Below are 14,635 nucleotides of genomic sequence, written 5' to 3'. Positions count from 1 at the left end.
AAATTACAGGCAACAAAATAGTTGAATTTTGATGTCTATACAACTGAAACTGTTACCTTGGCTGCAGTCTAATATTGTGTTTTTGCTACGTGTGGATGCAGGGGCAAGAAAACACATATAAACACCCTGACATGGGCTTTAAATCAGTCCTGATGTCTTGTGTGCAGAAATGAGAAAATGGATGCAGCTTCATGCTGTGTGCTGGGACAGACTCAGTCTATTCAAACATTTCTAATTACACAACACAATCTACAAACAAATTAGTATTAGCAGAAGTTGCACATAAACACAGAGGCTGGAATACACAACCTATAAAACAACAAATTACATACAGACACACACACACAAGGGGGTAATGAAGCATAACAAGCACTCTCTGCTCCAGCAAGCACAAACACAGATCACAGCTTTCATTAAAACAACCATAAAAACAATGTGCAAATCAAGCTTTTTTTCAGTTGATTAATTAGTGCAGTTTGAGACATAATATCCACATTTCTCAGACGACGACCACAATGCACTAACAGCACTTTATAAATGCATAATTGACTCATTATTGCACCTGAAAGTGTGGCAGGCACTGTCCACAAGGTTTAATTTTATAGCTCACTTGTTAAAATCATATTGATGCACAGTTAAATGTACAAAGTGATGCTGCTAAACACTGATAATACTAAAGTAGAGACTTTGTTATTCTATATTCTGTTGCCATCTGCTAACAGTAACTAGAGGCTGACACAGAAGCAGAATAATTTACTTACTCTTAACAGTTAACCTCCACTCAACAGAAAAATGCATTGTATGTTCACTTAAGTGTGTGTGTGAGATGAGTGTGATGTATTGTTGGAGGACCCTGTTATCCATTGATAGAAATCATGGAAATGTTTGCCTCACACAACCTGACCTTAATATTCGACATGTTAACAATTTAAAGAAGTTGAAAAAGTTAAAATAGTATTTCAATAAGTCACTCACAAGTAGACATGTTAGCTGCTGAACACACCTGACAGTACAGCAGCTCAACTGGTTACCCGCTGCTACACAGAAGTATTTCAAACAGAATGAGGAGAATTTTTTAAAACTCTATAACAACTTTTGAAAACTCTTAAAACAGATATTACACAAGGAAACTTTGTACATTATATTACAAACCCAATACATGATGTGAACTGAGGGACACCCCTACAAAACTAGGTTGCACCAGCCTGCTTTGTGTGTCCATAATGTGCAAAACCAGTGCTTCTAAAGTAGCTCTTTATTGCACTTTACAAACATGTTCTAATCTTATCCGTATACAACAATAGCTCCTACTTTAATTACATACAGCAAACTCATTCACAGCAACATTCATGCTTTGGAAATAAAATTATATTATTTGGTAACTCCAATTTATATAATTGCCCATAATAAATCATCTTTATCATGAACTAAATAAATATATATAAAATAAATCAAATTATGAATATACTATATTTAGCTTCCTACCTTCATTCCAATAAAAATGAAAGAGAGATGGTGTAAGAGAGACAGCATAAAATAAAGATGGAGAGTCAGAAAGGGGTGTCCATGCTAGGTCCTTAGCCCGTCTCCCAAAGCCTCTTATAGTCCAGAGCTGAGGCAGCACGTCAGCACATTCACACGCCCCCTCAGTGGAGTCCTGCAGGCAGCCTACAGGGAGGGGGGGAGCTCCCAACCCCCCCGTAATCCACCTCACTGATTCTGGAGCTTTGCTGCCTCCCACTGGAGCTATTATCGCTATCAATTTATATTTAACCTAAAGCTTAATGTGGGTGGGGGTGGGGGGGTGGGGGGGTGGGTGGGGGGTTTGATCTGGTACCTCTGCGTACCAATCTCAGAGCTGATGAGAGGAAAAATGGCGCAAAACCAGGGACCCTGCTGACCTCATGGCCTATCAGTCACTCCTAGCCTCCGTCTTATCCAACATCAGTGCTGCCAAAACTGCATTTTACAACGATAAGATCAGCAGTACCACTGACACATTTTCCACCTTTAAAACCTTACTCAATCCTCCACCACCCCTCCCAGGCACAAATCTCTCAGCCGATATCTTTGCCTCTTTCTTCGCTGAAAAGGTGGTGGCCATCAGCCGCCAATTCTCTGAACCTCCCAGATACGACTAGTCTCTGCTGATTAAGGGCATGAATGACACAACTTTTCTGTCATTCGCCCCTCTCTCTGAGAACGATATGTCAAAACTTCTGACCAGTACCTACTACATGTACGCTGGATCCCATTCACACAAACCTCCTCCAAGCCATATCTCCCTCCATTGTACCAGCAGTCGCACATGTGATAAATGCTTCACTGGGTTTGGGAACATTTCCAACTGCTTTCAAACTGGCTCAGGTAACTCATCTGCTCAAAAAACCCTTGACCCTCCTCAAGAGGAGAACTATTGACCAGTCTCACTGCTTCCATTCCTATCTAAGTGTATCGAAAGAGCGTCTTTTATGCAGGTCTCAGAATTCTTATCATGTAACAATCCCCTTGATCGAAATCAGTCAGGCTTTAAGAGCGGCCACTCCATTGAAACGGATCTGACAGAGGCCCTAAGGGCAGCCAGAGCTGCAGGTCAGTCCAGAGTTCTTATCTTGCTGGACCTCTCAGCAGCCTTTGATACAGTGAACCACCGCATCCTGCTATCCGCACTCTCCAACATGGGCAACTTGGGCAAAGCCCTTTCTTGGTTTGAATCTTACTGGGTGCTCCTTCATTGTGTTGGCAAGGGAAAATGTTCTTAGCACACCCCCTCCCCCCTGGACTGCCCCAAGGATCGGTTCTGGGACACCTCCTCTTTGCAATATACACCACCTCCTTGGGTCCAATTATCCGCTCATGTGGCTTCTCATATCACTGCTATGCTGATGATGCCCAGCTATACCTGTCATTCCCACCATGTGACCCCATTGTCTCTAAGCAGATCTCGTCCTGTCTCTTTGACTTATCCACATGGATGAAGGATCACTACCTTCAACTAAACCTCTCCAAGACTGAAGTTCTAGTCATCCCGGCCAATCACTCTCTTCATCACAATATCGATATCAAAATTGTCTCTTCATCCCTTACCCCAACTGAGGTTACAAGAAAGCTGGATGTAATGTTTGATGACCAGCTCTCCTTCTCTGACCACATTGCATCTGTCTCTTGGTTGTGTCACTTTTCTCTATACAACATCAGATAAATCAGGCCTTACTTTACGTAGTACACCACCCAGCTCTTGGTCCAGTCAACTCTCGCCTCGACTACTGCAATGCTCTTCTGGTGGGCCTTCTTTTGTGCACGGCGAAACACTTGCTCACTGTGCTTTTCATTCAAATAATTTTTCAATTTTTACCACTGAATTAAAAAGTAGTATGTCAAATGGCTGGTGGCAAGCTCATTATTCTGCATGAACATCACTGAGCACAGAGTACCAGAAGGTTCTGACAAGCAAAGCTGTTTGCTGAACAACATGCCACTGTGAGCTTTTGTCTGTTCAGCTGATTGCTCATGTTATGGAGGAATAATAATAAGGTTTGGGAGGGAAGCCAGAGCATAAAATCCAATTAAAATGTTTTGATAGGTTGATGGATGACCAAATGAAGTTTTCCTGTCCTTGGTGCTCTGATCCAGGAGGTGACTTCTCCTACGAATTCTATAGAGTTAAAGGAATTTGTGAGGTGAGACATTTTGAGTGGGTTTTATAAGCCATCCTGAGAGGCAGGGTAGGGGGAGACTGTCCTCCAGTAAAGAACGAGCCCATAGGTCGTCTGTGCAGCAGGTTATTATGACCCATAGTTACATTTTGTTGTTAGGCAATATCTAGCGCCTGTAGTAATTACGACAGGAGCAAAAGGAGAAGAGCGGTGACGTAGTATATAGAGTGACAAAGACCACATCAGGAATAACACACAGGAGAACAGTCCTCAACTCCCATGTGAAAGTAGCCCTTTATGTTGTTTCAATTATCCATGACCAAACCTAACCAAGCCATGACCATTATTATAGTAACCATGGCAATGAAGGTAGGTAGGGTGGGTGTTTATTATTGTAATCATGACAACAAAGGTCCAGTATGCCTGTCACTGTAGGGGCGCTATTTCAGGAAACACACCACTATGAGTCGTGTCAGAGGGTTGAAGCAATCAACCTGTATTTGTTATTCAGGTTGGAGGACTTGTTGGTAGCGGACACTCAGTGAATCATGATCAGGTGACAATGAGACGACCAGAGGTGGGAGTGTCTTAAAAGTTGAACCAGGGCACTTTGTTAACAATGCACTGCGGTGAGGTAATACCCTCATGTCCTACTGTTTGTTTGTCTATCCATAATTGCTTATGAATCAAACAAATCCAGATCCGGAAAAAGTTCTCAGGGTTGTTTTTTCTTATTTCATTTCTATCTAATTCTATATCTTGCCTTTTAATGTCTGTTTTCAAAGTGAGATCAGAGTGGGGAGCTGTGATATTAATAAGCAATGGGCTTTATCCTACCTACTGGGTCTTTTATGTTCACAGCAGAAACTTATTTACCTTGGACTGAGGAGTATTTCCTCCTCTCTGGTACACAAAGGCTTTTGAAGTATCAAGAGGAAGTCTCTCATGTGGTTATTGTACATCTAAGAAAAAGGTTTCACTGTCAATCTTACTCAAAGATACCAGTGTTTGTATGAGATGTCAGTCCACTGGAGTGACATCTTTTTACTAGAAAGAAAATAGTATTTGCTGCGGCAGAATATCAATCTGGTGAAACTGTACAGGACAAATACTGAGACAGGAGTGGACTTGTGATTCATTGAGTCAGCTGTGAGAACTAACCCTGTTTGTACTGATGTGAGTCCAGGAACTAGCTCTTTGAACCTCAAATGTGAAAAACATACATCCCTAAATTAAGCTACAGTGCCATTGTGTATTTGGCCTCATTGACCCTGAGCATGTTTTGAGACTAATGTAAAAAAAAAAAAAAACTGTCCATTGTTTGTAGAGAGAAGATAATCGCAGCCTTGATACCAGTTGGAGAACTCTTAGTCTCCCTCTGTACTCAGCTTTATTCACCTCATTCTGCACTTCTACATGTGGATCTGTGGCTCATTTTGAAAGAAAATTAGTACCGAGATGTTTCACTACTGGGAGAGGATTAGTTATCAGTTTGGGGGCCACCTTAGAGATGCCCGCAGGTACAATGGTATTATGACATCGTTAGAACTATAGAACATGAATACATGTCAGTTGATCAGTTACATTTAGTTAGTGCATAGGGCCTGATGCTAAAACAGATCATCATGGCAACAGTTTCCCAAAGAAACGTCATCTTTAACGATTTTGTCTACAAAATAAAAGCGCAAAAAACTTTTTTTCTCTTTAGTTTAGTTTTTGTTTAGTTTAGGTTCTTTAGTCCAGCGCTATTGTGATCTTTTATTCTGAAAAGTTCCAACAGGAAGTTCCAAAGGTTATGTTGCTTGCTTGAAAAAACCTCTGAAATAGCTGACACACAATGTGTGGTACGAAAAAAATAACAACAGTTCAGTAAATCAGTCAAATGTAGCTCTTGATTATGTTCTGGTCCGCCATCTAATGGACTAGAAAAAAACTGGCCCCAGGCCATACTTACTTGCCGACCCCTGTCCTATGAGCTACTTATATAAAGGTTCTTACATCATCATAATTGAATTTTGTCCATAATATTCACCAACTTCTGCTTCAAAGGTATTTTTCCAACTTTATAACCTTCACATCCGCAAAATAATATGCATTACTTGGTGGGATTAGTTGTGCAATGTTGTTAGAGAGGGCACTATTCTGTGGATGCATTTTACACTCTGATTTCAGACACTTCAATGACAGAGTGTAAACAATGCACTGTGTAGTAAATATGAGAGTGGTTTCAGACACAGCCCTCATCACAATTTATCACTCGCTTACTAGTCCGTGCCACAGTGAGGTGAAATGGATAGTTATGAAAATGTTGCAGAGCAACAAACTGTGTTTGATATGGCGAAAACAACTTGTTCTTACTGTGTACAATGATGCATTGGAAGGAGTAGCCTGCTTTGAATTTTACAGACTTATAGTAACTGCTGACAGGTGAAAGTAGAACAGAAGGTGAAACCATCTTAACCAGACTAACAGACTGATCCTCACAAGGAGGGCATCAGACTGCTGCTGCATGTAGCTCGTCTCAGTCAGTGGAGCACTTGACCTCGCTCAACCCAGAAAAAAAAGACACTCAAACTCAGGCTACACATCCATCTGCCTTGTGATCCTTGTGTCTACTAATCTTTCTCGCTACTACCTTGCAGCTATATAATGAAATTATTTCCTTATGTGGTACAGTATGTTTACTGTAATAAGTAGAGGAGTATTGTGGCAATGTTTGTGGCTTTCTTTACACAAAGGTATTCCCAGGGTTTGTGCTATCAAACATAAAGTTAAAATCATAGCAATGACTGATATATTGTAAAAGTTAGAGTTGTATTGGATTTGCTGACACTGCATCTTTCCAGACTTCACTGTTTTATCCTCTTTCGTGTCTGGATGTTTTGCTACAATTAAAAACATCAGACTAGACATCCTCTCTGCAAAGCTGTATTCTTAATCAAATAATCTGTCATTTTGTGGCTTATTTTCTTTTGAATTTTTAGGCCTTAAATCAATTGGATGAAATTTTATTTGAAAGCAGTTTGCTGAAGTTGAATTTAAATGCTCAGATGAAGCCTTTTTAGTCAGAAGGTTCACCATAATGCTTGGTCTTAACTAAAACTACACTAAAATCTTCACATTGTTTATGACTAATCATCTAATGACTAAAGGTAAAGTTAAAGTATTTAAAACTACTAAACTCGACTAAAAACATACTAAGAATAAAAAGGTAACATGGACTTTTGATTTTAGGACTACGACTAAGACTAAATCTAAAAATACTTTTCAAAAACAACACTATGTTGGTGCTAGAATTCATTAGGATACATGCATGGGAACTACTGCAATACATAGCTAGTATACTGGCACCCAGGCAAGTTCCTAACTGTTGATTTGGCCAGTTCCAGTCCACCCAGTACAGTAGTCACCCATCTTACCTCCGGGGCCTCACTGTCACTGTGGGGAATTAATGGGAGAGGACAAAGTAGGCACTGACCCAATATTGTATGCTTGGCTGCAGCTTAGAGAGCAAACATCAACTAGCCCCACAGGCAACAGACAGCACTGCTCACTTACCCCTCACCTCTCTGGTAGTGAATTATCTCTATTGTCAGCTCTGCTGTTCATCCGCTTTTCTCTGTCCACTTTTACGATTCCACAACAACAGAATGACAGTGAGGACAGGAACAGAAGGGGACAGGAGTACAGATACTCTGGCTGAACTCTATTCTAACACCATTTGAACTACACCTTCAAGTTAATTTGCATTATGTGCTAATAATTTTGAACTGTTTTCCAGACAGGGTAAGTTGTATGCCTCCGCCAGCCAGGTTAAGTTGCAGTCTCAATCTCCCCTTCCTGAGTTACAGGTTGAATAACGTCCAGGAATGATTTCGCAGAACATTAAGTTGTCACAGAGAATTCGACCTTTGACCATTTGGGTATAAAATGTAATCACTTCATCATTTTATTGTATTAGACATTTTTGTTAAATTGTGTCATAATTAGCATATGAATTCATGAGTTATGGCCAACAACATGTTTTGTGAGGTCACAGTAACCTTTACCTTTGACATTTGCCCACCAAAATCTAATCATTTCAATCTTGAGTCCTAATGAATGTTTGTGCCTAATTTGAAGACATTTCCTTAAGGCGTTAGTGAGACATTGCATTCACGAGAATGGTACACATGGATGAACAACCCGAAAACATAATGCCAAGGTGCTGGCTGTCACTGGCAGGGAGGCATAAAAAACATTAGAATACACTATACAGTATATCTGGGGCTACAACTAACAACTTTTTTTCCCCAATTAAGGGTTAGGGGTTAGGGTTAGTGTAGTTTTAATTAATGTACAAAATGTGAGAAAATAGTGTTTCTATGGACCCTATAGGCTGGATTACCAACCACAACTGGCCCAGAGCCCCAGACCTTTAAGGTTCTCAAAAGCACCAGCATAAATGCTCTGAGTGGACCTTTGTGAACTTGGGCAAATGATGAACCTGCACATCAACAGGGACATGTAATAGGTTTGAGCAATATGAGTTAACAGTATACTGAATGGGAGAATGTACATTTGTCAACCATCATAGATTCTGTCATATCACTTACTGTATACTGTTTACGTTGTCGCTAGATTTGAAGCTACGTGCTTTTTGGAAAAAAAAAAAAAAGTCATTAAACAACTTTAAAAAGTCGGTAAATCTAGCAAAAAAGGCGCTTAGTTGGCAACACTGTTTGTTTGCTCCGATTCATTTTGAAGGAACGGCTGCCGATGGGGAAACTCCAACAGTTTGACCACTAAAGTTACACCATGGTCAGTCAGTCAATCAGTCACAGACATTTGCGTTTATAGGGCCCTGTTGTTGCGGTCCAGCCAACAATTAACAGAGAGTAGGAGGAAAGGGGGCATTAGTACAGGCCCAGTGGCCCCTGGGCACTTAAGCAATCCGACCATGTATAGACCTATTTTGTATTGTATTGTACTTTGTAATTATGCATTAGACAAACAAAGTGGTTGCAGCTATTTGAATGTGGTTGGATAAGCAGGCTAATTTTCTACATGAACTGTAAACTGAAGATCATATAATGCATTGAAGTCATAATTACAACTATGCAACTAAGCCGAGTTTGTGCACAGAGTAACAATGATTTATTTCAATAAAGGCCGAATGCTGGTGTGTGTCACATGCTCTGTGTTGGATGAAGTAAAATAGCACACATTCACACGTGTCCAAAACAAAATGTCATATGCATCTGACATAGACACACACACACAGTCATACATACATCAACCTCTTGCCCTACATCTCACAGACATGCCAGCACATGTGACCTTGCTGCCTCCTGTTGGTGGTGAAATCAACTGGAAAAAATGACCTAGAGAGCCAGCCAATGGGGGGGGTTAGATTTCAGACATGTTAGTTTATGCTAACAGGAAACTTGTTCAGAAGGAAGCATACATGTGAGATGAAAACTAGAAAGCTGCTGACAGTGCTCGGTGTATATGTGTACCGCCTGAAGCTGCACTTAGCCGCTGCAATGGGTCTGCCTTTCAAAGAATGATGGCGGGTAAAAGGGTGCAGGATCGAAACTACTGTATGAATATGTGTATTGTTAATCACAAGAAGGGAAACAAAGAATATTATTGTGTCACCATGAGCAACAAACTGAAGGAAAACCATGAGAGGCCATTAAAAGTGATGTGATGTCAACATATGATCAAAAAAATAAAAAATGAACGAATGTGGACTGGAATACATATAAAAGTGCAATCAGATAAATCCTGATCTCAATGCTACATAGTTTATCTAGTTTTGTCGGCTAAATCTCAAAAGAGGATGTCGGACTATGTCATAAACTCGACTTCCCTCTTCCTCACAAGATAAAAATAAGTCAGTCTAGACCCTAAAATGTTTTTTATATTTGTTCTGTGAGTGACAAGTGGTGTGACGCTCCATTTGTCATCTCCAAAGGTCTAGATGAGGACAGTATTAAAGGTCCCATCTTGTATAAAGGCCTGTTGTTACTAGAGCTCTAGAGAGAAGCCTGAGAAATGAGATGTAAAACTATATTATGATGGTTTTTTGTTCTTAAAACCACAAATATATCTTCTTATGGATATCAACACTTGAAATAAAACCACAAAAAATGTAAAATATGGGACCTTTAACATACAAAAAATAAAAACTACACCTCCCATGAAAATTTACCAGCGCAGCAGTGCGGGAACAACTACATTTGGTTTCATCCATATCCATAAAATTCTCCAACATTCTTGTCTAAAGTCTTTTGTCCCTGCTGATAATTAACCTCTACATAGTTCACACCTCTGTGCCCTGCTGTTATTACAAACATGATGAACTAGCTCCACCCTCTTACCCCTTGACTTGCCTGTGATTGTTTAGGGCTCATGGGAAATGGTGTTTGTTAAAGGCCACTAAAAAAATAGAAATTAAATAAACAACATTCGATTTTTTAAAGGTCCCATGTTTTGTACTTTTTCTGGTTTGTGTTGATCTATCAGAAAATATATTTATGGTTTTACCAACCAAAAACCATCCCAGTGTAGTTTTACATCTCCTCTCTCAGGGTTTTCTCTGGAGCTCAGGTAACAACAGGTTGGCGAGCCAATCAGAAGAGAGGAGGCTCTGAGCCTGTCTTGAGGCATGGTTGTGAGCGGGGACTGCTTTGTTGTGACATCACAAAGTGAGTTAATATAGAACTTATACCTTTGCAGTGTCAATCAACAGCCACAGAGGTGGAGTCTGTTTCTCCCTTCACTCTTTCAGTAGCTGTAATAAACTTTTATTTTGCATTTTGGTTCTCATTCAAAATTAGAGAGGTGTTGGAAAAATTGTGATACTTTATGAATAACATAAACATCTTAAAGGGAAACTGTATTATCCTGTAGTATCCTGGGAAACTGTATTATCCTGAATATAACTTTCTATTATTGTGTTTGCTTGTAAGACATGTGGTGTCCGAGAGGAGCACAGTGACCTTCTCTGTTCCTCCCGGCCAGTACACCAAAACATTAAACCATGATAAAATTGTGTGAATCTTGAATCTGTTGAACATTTGCACTGTGAACTCTGGTGTGTAACTTGTTCCCTTGCTGCAAGAATAAATATGCTACTCTTATAATTTTCAGACGGTGTTCCTGAGTTTTATTTGATAATTTTCCTAACAAGAGGTCATTAAGGTCATGTCATATTTTTGAAATATCAGGGGGTCCAGACAAAATACTACTAATAGGACTGCAGAGGGTCTTGCTTATTTATAAAATAGTGGATGAGGCTAATGGAAGACTTTTGAATCCAGCTGGTTGAACTGCAAAAGACATGAGCTACTTACTTGGCAGACAAAACGAAAATCATATGTCTCAAAAGTTAAATAACTCAGCCGTCACTTGCACAACACTGCATGAGCATTGGTGCGTCCTTCTTCCTGCTTTGGCCTTATCTGTTTCTGTGAACTGAGTCAGATAACCTCTTCAAATTAAACTGCATAGTTCTACACTATGCTATCACTGTGTTGCCTAAGAGAAATATATGTTCTACATTAGGTACACCTTGTGATTTCACATTGTACATCGCAGAAGACTGAGATTGAGATCAGTGTAATACAGACGTGTTGACAGATTAAGTCACCGCCCAAGGTATCAGTAAATATCTTGTGGTGACGGCAAAGGCAAAAGAAGGTTCAGCTTTTGATGAGAGGACTGATAGGTCTCCTATGGTTTGACAAGAAATGCTGAGTCACTGCTCCGACAGCCCACACACACACACAGATGCACTCTGACTTTACTCGTGATAAGACCTGGACTAGAATACAATGTGCTCAAATTTGCACAGCAGTGAGCAGATACAGAGAGTGACTTCCATGACAAAAGTCTGCATACTTGCATAGAAATATCACAAAAGAGCACTCATAGTTTTCACCTCAGCCTGAATATGAAGCAATGCTTATGTTTATGAGTAACAGGAGGAAAAACACAGTTCAGTCAAACTGAAATTTAAGTGTCACACTGTAGTGTGGGATGATTTACTGAGTCTGTGATCTAATAGCTCTTTTTTCCATATGCTCACACCTGTACACAGCAACCAGATGATAAACACCATTGACTGCTTATTGGTAGCCTTTATTACTACACATCTGCAAGCTAGAGTTTTACCAATGTAGTATCAGGAAAGGGACAGTGTCTGTCTCCTAACCAGAACCACATTTGTTCTGTGACTTGCCTTATGAGACTCTTCTGAAATGTCAAGAAAGAGTATCCTCACCATTGAGATACATAACCGAATAATTTGATATTTGAAAAATATGATTATTTTTTTGGATGAGAAGATTGATAACACTCATATTTGTTTATTAAAGTCTTAGCATTAAGAACCGGAGTAGGGGGAAACAGCCAGCTTGAATCATTTGTCCAGAGGTAACAAAGTCCACCTAGCTGCACCTCTACAAGCTCATTTATTAATATGTTGTATCTTGTTTGTTTCATCTGTTCTTCCCATCTGTATGCTAAGCTAAGCTAAAAGTCTCCTGGCTGTATAGCTGCCCTAACATCTTACTGGCCAGTAACTAGTAGCTTTTATCCGGCTGACATGTAAAACAATGAAAGTCTCCCTGAGTGTTCACCTTGACTGCTGGTGAAGATGGGGATTCAGAGTCATTTGAAGTGATAGCTTAGCGTAGTTTAGCTTAGCACAGCTTCAACAGATGTAGCAGAGGAAACAGGAAATGACAGGAATAATATGAATGAGTGGTATCGAGGATGTAAATTTGCTCCAGAAATTATGGCACTAATCAACATTGTAAACTTCTAACCTAGTACTATATAATAGAAACATAATTAATTAATAATAAAAGAAATAATAATAATAGAAACAACATGAACTGCCACTTTTCGAGGGAATTGAATGAAGCTCTGCCGGGTCATATTCCTGTTTTGTTGACCCATCCATCCACCCAAACCTCCTGATGTGGACTTTGTCGCACTTTATACTAGTTCACCACACTTTTCCCTTTGCCCCTGTCATAATTACTACGACCACTGGATGCTGCCAAACAACAAAATGTAACTATGGGCCAAGTGTGATGTGGAAATTTGAAGCCTCCAGTGCACAAACACACACTTAGAATGAACTTTTCAATCAACTTAAAGTAACAGTAAAAATTTAAAAATTTAAAATATTTACATTATAATAATAACATTAATGGAAAATGACTTTTTTCATTGAAGGAGTAGGTGTAATTTTCAGAATATCCAACTGTGGTTTATCATCATCATCATCATTTTTTATTAATAATAATTAAAATATTTTTATGTCTTAAATAATATCAGCTGTACCACAGTATATCTGCAGGTCATTAAATCCAACAGATACACACTCCTGTTAAATTAAACAATAACTTCAAGCTCTATACATCTTTAGAATTTCAAACACATAAGAGTCTGAAGCTTCACAGTTTGGGAATCCCCCGATGAACTTTCTCTCATGCGTGACTCCTGCATCACATGGAGCCCACAGTCTGGCCAGGGTGGATGTCTGGCTGCAGCAGCGCAACATTCATAACGTGCTTTTGTATTTATGGAAAACAACCAATGCAGGGTACGGTACAGTCGACACGTATTAATACCACTAATGTTTATCGTCAGTGGTGCAGGCTATGCAGCGGCTTACGCAGGCTTTCAGGAAGCTGATGCAAGACAGCTGGACTGCAGAGCGCATCTTCGAGTGCCCAAGCAGTAAAATGTGACTGCCTGATCATAACGAAACTAAAACGTCGGATGTGATGGCAAAATTACACATCGTTTTGACTCATGAGGACATGGTATTCTGTCCCTCCCTTCTGGGTCCCTCCCTGTATGGAAACCCTCCACTGGAGGACAGGGAGACATGCTGTAGTCTGTCACTAATCGATAAAAGCGATTTGGGGGCAGTTCGGCTGTAAAATAAATCAAAGGCACGTGGTAGGGACACTGTGTGATTTAGAATGACAACTGTGATTTTCACCACAGGCAATTTTATTCTATCCGCGGAAATATAACTGCATTGAAGAAGTCATTACAATATCCTCTAATAATTACGACATAAGCTACTGTTGCTTTGTTTTCAATGACATGCTACTGCGGACTACGTGGGTGTCTACGGCTTTTCCATTAACTACAGTATTTTTGCTAAAGCGCAGTATTGTGAGGCAGAACATGCTCATGGATTAGCGCACGGTCCATATGAAGGATTACTGCAACCAGATGCGGCTGATGAAGCCTCTTGTTCGTTTTAGCCATTTGATTGTTACACAGACATCAGTAAAGCATGAAGAGAAGCGGTGCCTCTGTGACCAGATAATCAGCACTGATCGGTAAAGATGTTGCAGATAATAGAGGAAACATCCATTTCAGCTGTGGTCATGTGGACACACGGATGTTCACGCTGCTGATGCTGAGCAGCAGCCGCATCAAGCGCATCCTTCAAAATCGCCACCAGTGTTACACATGAAATAAACTGGCTTACCTTGAAATGTAGCTACGTTAATTAGTCCGGTTCTTCTAACACAGTGTTCTGTCATTCGTGCCGTGTCGGAGGAAAGGCTAGAGATGTGTTTGCCTACATCAATTGTAACGCTATGGGTTAGCGCCCCTCTTTTATGGAGAGAGCAGGTTGTAATCGTGGTGTAAGCAGCGCTGTATGGAGGGCGATAAGTGCCAACAAAGAGGAATATGCTTTTAGCTTCAGACCTTGAAAAATAAAATTAAGTAAAATAATATTGAATTTATGATAGGCTATAGAATAATAAAAATGTTTGTATTTTTATAATAGAATGAATAATGATTTTTTAATTATTATTATTTAAAAAAAAACAAATAAAATAGATATTTTCTTTTTGTTTAAGCTATTTTTATTTTTAAAAAAAGAGTATTTTGATATAAATTTTATATTTTAAATATTTTATTATAGGTTTATAGGATCCTGAGTGGCTTAGCAA

General features: G+C 39.7%; 1 protein-coding gene across 2 annotated transcripts in view; it reads right to left on the bottom strand.

The window, feature by feature from the left end:
* Positions 1-14,295, bottom strand: part of slco4a1 (solute carrier organic anion transporter family, member 4A1) — a 30,787-nt gene extending 16,492 nt beyond the window's left edge. Inside the window, exon 1 of one of the 2 annotated variants that reach the window (XM_056386009.1) lies at positions 14,164-14,295. The gene's annotated coding sequence lies outside the window, so the exon portion shown is untranslated. Of the gene's footprint in view, positions 1-1,485; positions 1,562-14,163 lie in introns of those variants that run through there. The other variant, XM_056386010.1, reaches the window with a different exon arrangement.
* Between the last annotated feature and the right edge of the window lie 340 nt (positions 14,296-14,635).

Source organism: Seriola aureovittata, chromosome 9 (assembly GCF_021018895.1).
Source record: "Seriola aureovittata isolate HTS-2021-v1 ecotype China chromosome 9, ASM2101889v1, whole genome shotgun sequence".
Taxonomy (NCBI): domain Eukaryota; kingdom Metazoa; phylum Chordata; class Actinopteri; order Carangiformes; family Carangidae; genus Seriola; species Seriola aureovittata.
This window is presented reverse-complemented; position numbering and strand designations above follow the sequence as displayed.